This window comes from Lathyrus oleraceus, chromosome 1 (genome assembly GCF_024323335.1).
Source record: "Lathyrus oleraceus cultivar Zhongwan6 chromosome 1, CAAS_Psat_ZW6_1.0, whole genome shotgun sequence".
In the NCBI taxonomy this organism is placed as follows: domain Eukaryota; kingdom Viridiplantae; phylum Streptophyta; class Magnoliopsida; order Fabales; family Fabaceae; genus Lathyrus; species Lathyrus oleraceus.
This window is the reverse complement of record NC_066579.1, coordinates 85,739,623-85,750,849: the sequence shown is the minus strand read 5'-3', so window position 1 is coordinate 85,750,849 and position 11,227 is coordinate 85,739,623.

Below are 11,227 nucleotides of genomic sequence, written 5' to 3'. Positions count from 1 at the left end.
AACATCCTTCAAAGCAAAAACTGTTGTTTCTACCTCTAGACCCTTAGGACTTCTGCATATTGATTTGTTTGGACCAGTGAAAACTGCCACTATCAATGGAAAGAAGTATATATTGGTCATCATGGATGACTACAATCGTTGGACATGGGTAAAGTTCTTGAAACACAAGGATGAGTCACACTCTGTGTTCTCTACCTTCTGCTCACTAGTGCAAACAGAAATGAACTGCAAAATAGTCAAAGTCAAAAGTGATCATGGTGGCAATTTTGAAAATATTTTTGATTGAAATGGTATTTCCCATGATTTCTCTTATCCTAGAACTCCACAGAAAAATGGAGTTGTAGAAAGGAAGAATAAGACTTTGTAATAAATGGCATGCACCATGATACAAGAAACTGATATGGCTAAGAATTTATGGGCAGAAGCAGTTAACACAACTTGTTATATTCAAAACATGATTTTTATCAAACCTATTACGGGTAAGACTCCTTATGAATTGTGGAAGAACAAAAAGCCCAACATTTCTTACTTTTACCCTTTTAGATGTGAATGTTTTATGTTGAACACTAAAGAGAATCTTGGCAAGTTTGATTCTAAAGCACAAAAGTGTTTATTGTTAGGATATTATGAACGCTCTAAAGGCTACATAATCTTTAACACTGAAACACAAATTGTTGATGAATCGATTCATGTTAGATTCAATGATAAGCTTAACCCCGAAAAGTCAAAGCTAGTTGAGAAATTTGTAGATCTGAAGACCAATCTTTCAGAATCCAAGGATACTGATTCTGGAGAAAAAGACTCAGAAGTTAAAGCTAAAGAATTTGAAGATACGACTCAACAAGAAGGCGTCATTGATCCAAATTATCAGAAGAAGAGTAGATCAAGAACCCCTCATTCTAAAGAACTGATTACGGGAGATAAAAATGCTCCTGTAAGAACAAGATCTTAATTCGAACCTTCTGAAGAGACTCTTCTAGGTTTGTGTAAGACCCCAATTTTGACCCTAAGATCCCTCATGCTATCTCATCACGTGCATTGGTTTGGGGATCACACCTTGGCATCCTCCCTACCCCTCATTCATTGGGTTTGCATTGGAAGGGATCGCCAAGCACATTTGATTATATCATACTTTTTTTTCTCTTTGTTTACTAACCAAAATTCCAAAAAATATGTCTATGTATAACTTTACTTCTTTTGTAGGTAGTGTGTCCATCTACCCATGCCTCATCAAGCTCACAAACTAGGGTTTGAGACCCTCAATGCAAGGAGATTAATCAAGAGATGGTTCACATTGGTTATAGACATCATATATGGATCCACAAGATCTTAATTTATCATTTTGATCAAGAAATCATCAAGAGTTTGAAGCCTGTTTGCCTTGGAAATCCTAATTCATCTGGGTGTCTTGTGTGACTTCCTCAGCAAGTTTCTTCATCATTTGATCAAATATATTAAGGTATACTCCATATTACATAATATTATACATATATGACCCTCTACGAGTCCCAAAGATCAAAATAACTTCAAGTTTGCAAGTTGGTTCAAGGTGGTTGACTAGAGAAAGTCAACTGGTCAAAACTGGGGTTCCCTAGACCCTATCTCCTACAAGTTTTGTCATATGAAAATGATTCAGCGAGAAATGTTACTGTATATGACATTAAAAACAACTTTCATGTTTACATAAATATCTAGTTTTTCTTGGAAAGTCATTTTTTATGGTGAAAGATTATAGGTCATTTTGTCTGTGCCCTAGTTAGGAGGTCAACTTCCAAGGACCATAACTTGCTCAACTTGTATGAGATGAAGGGCATCCAAGTTTCATGATCAAGTTAAATATTTACTCTCCAACTTTTATTCTTTGAGAAACTTCAAATTCAACTCGTAAGGGCATGTGCCAAGAGGAAAGATTATAGGTCATTTTGGGCCATCATCATTGAACAAGCAATTTTCCTCAACTTCTAAAATGCATAACTCCTTCATGCCAAATCCAAATGAGGTCACATTTGTGACCAAATTGAATAGGATTTAAAGGGATACAACTTTTATGAAGGAACTATTTCCAAAGCACATAACAAAAGTTATTAAGGTGGAAGTAGTGGATAATTGACTTGGTACTTAGAAAATTTTCAATTATGTTTGTTTTCTCAAACTTCCACCTCAAAATTCCCCATGTTCCAAGCTTAAAATGGAAAAGTGTTCAACATGAAATGTGTTCCCTTTGATCTCACCTTTCCAAAAAGTCCAAGATTACTTTATTTGGACAAGATTTGAGGGACTTACACATGGCTCCTTTATTGGGTTTATTTTGGCAAGTTTTGGATTCAAATGCTCATTTTTCTTTGCATGCTTCCATGTGATAACCTTAGTACTCATTATGCATGAATTGAAGTTAGATTGCATCATTGGTTGGTCCTAGTGCATTGTCGATGCATCCATGCACCATGGTTTCTAATTTTTTCAAAATTTCAAAGGGTGCAAAACTGAATTCCATTGGCTATATAAACAATTGCATTGCATCAGAACTTGACACATACCTTGCCCAAGCTTTGCCAAGAGAACTCAGAACCTCACACCATAGAATTCCTTAAAGATTTCTTTGAAATCGAGTTTGAATTTCATCTTCTATTTTGAAGTTCAAACTCCAAGGATTCATAGCCTTTTTCATATCAATTGATCACTACAAGCAAGAGGAGGAAGAATCAAGCAAATTCAGATTGAGATCAAGCCAATTTGAAGGTACCCAAAGGTGATTTTTCAGAAACTTTAAGCCTTCGATTCTCTCTCAATTCTTCACCATTCTCTTTGATTTTTATTTTGGCTGAAGTCCTACCAATGTGGGCAATAAGATTGAGTTGCTTTGAGGTCAAATCAAAGCAACTCAGATCATGAACCTCAAACTTCAAATCCATGTATTTTTCAATATACTTGGAATTAGAAGAAATTGAGGTTAGATTCGTGCTCTTTGTAGCGGGGTTTTCGTTACCTTTAGGTTTATTGACTAAACCAAAAGTCAACATACAGTTTGAGTCGCCACCACACTTTTATTTGTCCAAAGGAAAGGCTAAAAAGCGAACAAAATCCAAGTAAGAAGTCTTTCAAATCAATAAGGGGGACCAACCTGAAGTTTCAGTGGCTCAACCTGTGATGTCAATACCACCTCCCATGGTTCACATTGTTCCTTATGTTGAGGAACCTGTCTTTCATGCTGAGCAAAGCGAGACTGTTGGTGTTTATGAGAGAATGGACGAGTTCCAAGATCAATTTCAGGCTATGTAGAAAGAGATTCAAGCTTTAAGGGGAAATATCTGTTTGGGAAGAATGCTCATGATTTCTGTTTGGTTCCTAATGTGAAGATTCCGCACAAGTTCAAGGTTCTGGATTTTGAGAAGTACAAGGTAACTCCTGTCCTTTGAGTCATCTGGTGATGCACGCTCGTTATATGTCGACTCAGACTAACAATCGTCAATTGCTTATCCACTACTTTCAAGACAGTTTGACTAGGGTTGCTCTTAAGGGGTATATGGGACTCGACTACGATCGGATAGTTGCAAGCGCGCCTAGTGACTTTACTGAAATGGTGAATATGGGTTTGAGGTTAGAAGAAGGTGTCCGTGAAGTACGGTTGAAAGAAGGTAGTTCGTCTGATGGTTCCAGAAAGTATGGGAATGGTTCACCCAAGAAGAAGGAACACGGTGAAAACATTATTTCGCAAGAGAGACATAGAAGACTTCTGAGAAACAGTCAACGTCATCAGCACGTGGCATCTGTAACCCTAGTGATCAATACTTTTCCAGTTTCCCAACCAGCACCGAGTTATCAACCGTGTTTCCAACAACACGTGAATCAACCAAATCAACAAAATCATACCCATAGACATGTAAAGTTTGACCCCATTCCAATGAATTATGAAAAGTTGTTTCCGACTTTAATTCAGAAGAATTTAGTGCAAACAAGGACTCCACAAGTTATTCTGAAAGAGTTTCTATGGTGGTATAAACCTGACCAACATTGTGCATTCCACCAAGGGGCACCTGGCCATGATATCGAGAATTGTTTCGCCTTGAAGGCTGAGGTAAGAAGGTCAATGAAGAGTGGTATTTTTTAATTTGAAGATTCTAATCCCAATGTGCAAGCTAATTTGCTGCCCAAACATGGCAATACAACTGTGAATATGGTCGAAGGATGTCCAGGAAAGTACCGAGTTTTTGACGTCTATCTAATAAGAAGATCCTTAGTTGAAATGCATGCAACTTTATGTGAATTGAGCTATTATGAGCATGACCATGCTTCTTGTGTTGTTTGTTCCAGAGATCCCCAAGGGTGTATTGTTGTGAAAAGAGACTTGCAAGAGATGTTGGATCAGAATCTTATTCAAGTTACTAGGGGTATAAATGAAGATGAGCATGAGGTGAACGTCATAGTTCCCCTTTTAATCTTCTATAACTGGTTGTGATTGCATATGATGGTCAAAAGATCATTGTTTTTTCATTTGAATATTCGTTTGGCGGGCCCTACGCCTTACGGGTCTGATAAAGTTGTGCCTTACAAGTATAATGCTACTATCGTAGAAGACGATAAAGAAGTGCTTATTCTTAATTTTTCGTCTATTGTGAAAACCGCCGATGTAAGTGGTGTGACCCGAAATGGTCGAATATTTGTTGCTGCAACTCCTAAGAGGACTGAAGATGTGATGATAGAGAAATCAAGTTCAAAGAAAACTCCTGTTGTACAAGTCGGCCAATCCAATATTGTGAATCAGAATGCTGATCAAGATGAAGTGTTGATATTGATCAAGAAGAGTGATTTCAATATGGTGGCCCAGCTGTTGCATACTTTGTCCAAAATATCCATGTTATCCTTACAGATGAGTTCGGAAGCACACCAAGGAGCTTTGCAGAAAGTCCTAGAGCAAGCCTATATGGACCATGACGTGACGATTGATTAATTTGATGGCATTGTGGCTAATATTACCGCATGTAACATTAGCCACAATGCCAAACGAAAAGGCGTTGAGTTGGTTTCCTCCTTTGGAGATGTTCGACAAGCTCGTAGAATTTGATCTAATTCTTTATGCCAATTCTTAGGTTTTTTTGCAACATGTTTTTTAATCAAACCAATGATCACTTTATTTTCTTCCTCGACTTGACCATTTTCTTGGGCATAGTAAGATGTGGAAGTAACCAACTTGAAACTTGTTTCAGCAACAAACTCTTGCATATTTTGGCCAACAAAAACTGAGACTTGATTTGTCCTAATGGTTTCAGAGATTCCAAACCTATATAAAATATGTTTTTGAAGGAATTCGATCACAACCTCTTGATCCACTTTTATTAAAGGGATAACTTTTATCCATTTTATGAAATAGTCTATACCTACATGGATAAATTTTTGTTGTTTTGACGAGGCTGGTCGAATCTCGCCGATGACATCTAACGCCCAACCTCGAAAGGGCCAGGGCTTGATGATTGCATGCAACTTGTTGGCTGCCATATGTTGAATGCTTGCATGTATCTGGAATTCTTGACACCCTTTGGCAAAGTCAATATAGTCTTTTAACACATTTGACCGGTAAACACCTTGTCCAAATAATAACCATTTCGTTTTATGGTCAGCTTAGTGGGCCCCGCATATTCCGTTGTGTACCTCAGACATTGCCAAGTATGCTTCTGTATCCCCCAAGACACTTGAGAGAAACTCCTTCTGGAGTCTTTTTCAATAACTCATTTCCCATACATACATAGCTTAACGCTCTATACTTAACTTTCTTGTCAGTGTTTCTGACTGGATTTTCTAGGTACTCTATGATTGGTTTTCTCCAATCTGATTGCGACAAATTGTCAATGGTAAAAACTTCCCGTCTTTCAAAATTTTCAAAAAATTTACTAAAGACATTTGCCCCCCAATTTTTGTGATTGCCATTTTGGGTGACGACGAGACGTTCGACACCATCTTTTCTTTCACCATATGTGATACTGACAACCTGGAAGTACTCTAATAGGCATTTCTCCATTAGTAAATACACCAGCAAATTTTCTTTAATGCATTTATATTCTCGTGTGATTTGTTTGATCACTAGCTCTGAATCACCCTTTATCTCGACCTTCTTTGCTCCTAAATCCCTCAAGATTTTGAGGTCAGTGATTAGGGCTTCATGTTCTACTTTATTATTGGAACACTTTCCGTCGAATTTACATTTTAACTTTGTCGGAATGCCTTATGGGGATAATATTAAGATCCCAACGCTTGTTCCATTTTTTTGGCTTGACCCGTCGAAGTATAAACTCCAAGGGTTCGTATCGACCATGTTTAGTGATGGTTCGACTATTGCGTGATCTACAATAAAATATTCCACTATTTTGGCCTTTCATAGCCCTCAAAGGCATATATGTTAAAGAAAATCCAGTTAATGCAAATGCCCATTTCCCAATTATACTATGTAGAATGGGTTTAGACAACATATGGTTAGTAACATCAAAATGAGACGAAACATAAACATCAAATGGTTTTATTTATTGCTTTAATTTCATACATGAGAAGTACAAGCATAGGCACAGTTTTTTAATCATATCGTACCTAGTTTCAGCATCTATTAAAATTCGACTGAGGTAATAGATGTGTCTTTTGACACCATTGTCATCCTCTTGTGCCAACATACTCACTATGGTTGTATTTGACACAGCAATATATAACCTCATATTCCTATTCATACTAGGTGGCAATAAAATGGGAGGATTTATGAGGCACTCCTTGATGGCGTTGAAACCTCCTGTTGCTCTGGTTCCCAGTGAAAATCACTTTCCTTCTTGATCTTGAGCAATGGCTAGAAAACCTTCGTCTTCCCACTTAGATTTAATATAAGTATTCTCAAGAAATTTATCTTCCCTAACAAAGACTGGAGTTGCTTCTTTGTCGAAGGAGGCTTGAGATCCAAAATTGCTTTTGTTTTGTTTTGGTTAATCTCGATGCCTTTTTTATGCATTACGAAACCCAATAAGTCTCTGTAAGACCCCAATTTTGACCCTAAGATCCCTCATGTTATCTCATCATATGCATAGCATTGGGATCACACATTGTCATCCTTCTTACCCCTCATTCATAAGGTTTGCATTGGGAGAGGTCACCAAGCACATTTGATTGTATCATACTTTATTTTTCTTTATTTACTAACCAAAATACCAAAAATATGTCATTGTATAGTTTAACTCTTTTGTAGGTAGTGTGTATGCTCACATATGCTCTATCAAGTTCATATCTAGGGTTTAAGACCCTCAATGCAAGGAGCTCAATAAAGAATTGGTTTACATTGGCTCTAAGTATCATATATGAATCCTATGATTATCACATGTCATTTTGATCAAGAAATCATCAAGATTTTGAAGTTGGTTTGCCTTGGAAACTCTAATTCATCTGGGTATCTTGTGTGACTTCTTCAACAAGTTTCTTAAACAATTGATCAAACATTTCAAGGGATACTTCATATTTAATCATCTTATGCATATATGATCCTCCATGAGTCCCAAAAGTCAAGAGAATGTCAAGCTAGCAAGTTGGTTCATGGTGGCTGACTAGAGAAAGTTAACTCGTCAAAACTGGGGTTCCCTAGACCCTATCTCCTATAATTTTTTTCATATGAAAATGATTCCAATATTAAAGTTACTCTAAATTACACTCCAAAAAACTTTCATGATGAAGTCAAGATCTAGTTTTTCTTGGAAAGTCATTTTTTATGGTGAAAGATTATAGGTTATTTTGTCCAAACCCTAATTTGGAGGTCAAGTTCCCAAGACCATAACTTGCTCAATTTTCATGATATGAAAGCCATTCAAATTTAATGATCAACTTCAATATGTCTACTTAAACTTTTATGTTTGGAGGAAACATTATAGGTCATTTTGGGCAAATACCATTGAACAAGTGATTTTCCTCAACTTCTAAAATACATAACTCCTTCATGCCAAATCCAAATGGGATCTAGTTTGTGACCAAATTGAATAGGTTTGAAATCGCTACAACTTTGATGAAGGAACTTTTCTCATTTGAAGTGTATAGAAAAAGTTATTTAAGGTGGAAGAAGTGAAGATTTGACTTGGGACTTAGAAAATTTTCAAATATGTTTGATTTCCCAAACTTCCACCTCTAAATTCCTCATGATCCAAGCTTCAAATGAAACATTATTCAACATGAAAGTTGTTCCCCTTGATCTCACCTTTACAAAAAATCCAAGATCATCTCATTTAGATAAAGTATGAGGGACTTGCGCATGGTTGTAAGTTGAAGCACCATTTGGATAATTTCAAGTTCCAACTTTCACACACACTTGCATGAGCTTCTAACATGATTTCAGCATATTGCATATTGGACTTTGGATCAGATGACATCATTTCATGGGCCTAATGCACGCCCATGCATCCATGCAAGGGAGATTTTGAAAATTTTCCAAATTTGAAAGTGTGCAAATATCATTCACATTGGCTATAAATAGGACCCTTCATGATCATAAATGGAATCCCTCTTGCCCAAGCTTTGACCCCCTTCTTACCCAATCACCATTTAAAGGATAATCTTGAAGATTTATTGAGAAACTGAGTTTCAATTCTCCTTCTGTTTTAGGATTTAAACTCCAAGAGTCCTAGCTTTCTAACCATCCAAATCACCTTATGCAAGCTTCTAGACTTAAGCCAACCCAAATTGGAAGCAAGATCAAGCAATTCTGAAGCTCCTTGAAGGTGAGATTTCAAAAACTTTTCTTCTTCGATTCTCCCTCATTTCTCATCCATTTTGACTGATTATTGGTTTGCTGAAGTCCTACCAATGTAGGCAACAAGATTGAGTTGCTTTGAGGTCAAACCGAAGCAACTCAGTTCATGATCCTCAAAATTCAAATCTCTGTATCTTTTCATATACTTGGAATTGGACAAAGTTGAGGCCAGATTTGAGCTCCTGGTAATTTTTTCTTTAAATCCATGTCTTGCTTTTTCATTTTGGTGATGGTTGAAGGTGGACCAGTCCGGTGAGGTCCACCGGAGAAGAAGACCGGAGCTCTGGCTCCTGCGATGTGTTGTCATGTATCTCAACCATAGGATCCTTTTAAAATGTTTTAATCTCATGTGTTGATTTTGATTACCATGTGTGTGGTTCAGTTTACCAGGGAACATGTGGAACATGCGCTTATCACCATTTGATATGCCTCCTCAATTAATGAGGAAGATCAGATGGTCCTCATTTTTTTGAATTTCTGAATTTTCCATTTAATTGCTTATTTTCATTAATTCATATTAATTTAATTATTGATCCAAAAAATATGGGACTTTCAACAAAAAATTTCAAAAAATTTTCTCTTTCATTTTCTGAATTAAAATTATTTTTTGGATCAATATTGGTATTTTTCATGATTTAATTGTGTTTGTGCATATTTTTAATTATTTAAAAATACTTCTGACTTTTCAAAAATAATGAAATTTTTTCTTCAAGGTCCTTTGACCTTGTTTGACATATGATAAATCTCTTCGCCATTTATGTGGTGTTTTGAAGAGGTTTTAGGTTTTTGATCAAACATAATTTAATTTTAATGCATTTTAATTGTGTGAAAATTATGTTGAGCCATTTTTATTGACTTGTGAAGTTTGACTATGTGCTTGGGCCTTGGTCAAGGTTGATTTGACTTTTGTTGGATTAAAATTATTGGATTTAGGAGATTGATGAAATGTATATTTCATCTCCCAAAATGAACGAATGATTTTAATTTGATAAAATTCCTCCCATGACCAATTTGTGTTTATCTCATTTCCCCTCCCTCTTCATATTCAATATGTTTCTATTCCATCCCTTCCATTGGCCAATGACATCTCAATATCCTAAGGCTAATTGGTTCATCAATAACTTCATGTTAGATGAACCAATACATGTATGGATGAGATTAGGTCCATCCTTTGATCATTTTCTTTTTGTGTGTGGTATGTTTTAGGAGTATGGTTCATTATACCATATCTCTAACATGCATTAACACCAAAATTTCTATTGCTCGGCCTCAGATAGTTGTGACTTCTACATAAGTCCAATTACGACTGCTTAACATAACGTTAAATTTTGACCCAAAGGCATAGCATTCTAGTAAGTGAGATTGTAAGTCTCCCCCCTTTCATGGTATTGTATGGAAACTTGGCCTTTTTTCCTTCCTTTGGAATATGTCTTGGTTTAAGGATCCATGCTTGTGAATAGAGGGTTGAGTGTTCTCCGAAGAATTACTTAAACAATTGAAAAGCAAAACTCCACTAACATCTAATCAACTAACTGTAAGACCCCAATTTTGGGCCCTAAGATCCCTCATGGCCCACATCATTCATATCATGGCCTCAAGGATCATTGCATGCCCTAGCTTTCCTCTTAGTGGATAGATTGCCTTGTGGTTTGTTTCTTGATCACCAAGCATATTTTGCATTTGTATATCTTTGCTTTCATATGTTTATCATTCAAAAAGTACAAAAATATTGTCAGTTTAACCTTGTTGCTTGCAGTTGAAGCAGTCATCAGAAATTAGGTCAAAGTCAGCCATTGATCAGTCAAAGCAATGCATGATGGCCATTCTTGCAGAATTTGGGCACCATGATTATTAATCAAAGGTTCATACATCTTGGGACATCATTTGAAGTCAAGTCCTCAAGGAATTAGGGTTTGGAAATCATCAGAAGTGGTCCAGTCACTCAAAACCCCAGAAAAGTCAAACTTGGTCAACTGTTGATTTAATCAGGATTTGATGATTAGAATTGATTTGAAGAAGTTCATTCATGCTTGTATAAGCCTCATATATCATGTTCAACCCCATCATGGAAGAAAATCAAGCCAATCAGAAATTTTCCAGAAATAGAAAGTGGACCTGTAATTTCAATTGCCAAAAATGGAAACTTCTTGATCTTTAACTTACATCATGATACAAGCTCCAAATGAATTTTTGCCCAACATGAAAGTTGAAGATCTTGTCTTCCCATTTTCAAAAAGTCCAAGAACTCTCAAATCCCATGTGTGGTTGTCAAGATATGATCAAATCATTTTCATCAATTTTTGAACTTCAACAAGCCATATCTCTCAAACCATAAGGCCAAATTTGGTGGGGTTTTTTCCTACAAACCACATTTTTCATCCTCTTTCCAAAATATAAATTTCATGACCTCAAACCTTACCATTCAAAATGGCATTTTTGGACCTTTTGCATTTAAAATCAAAGTTT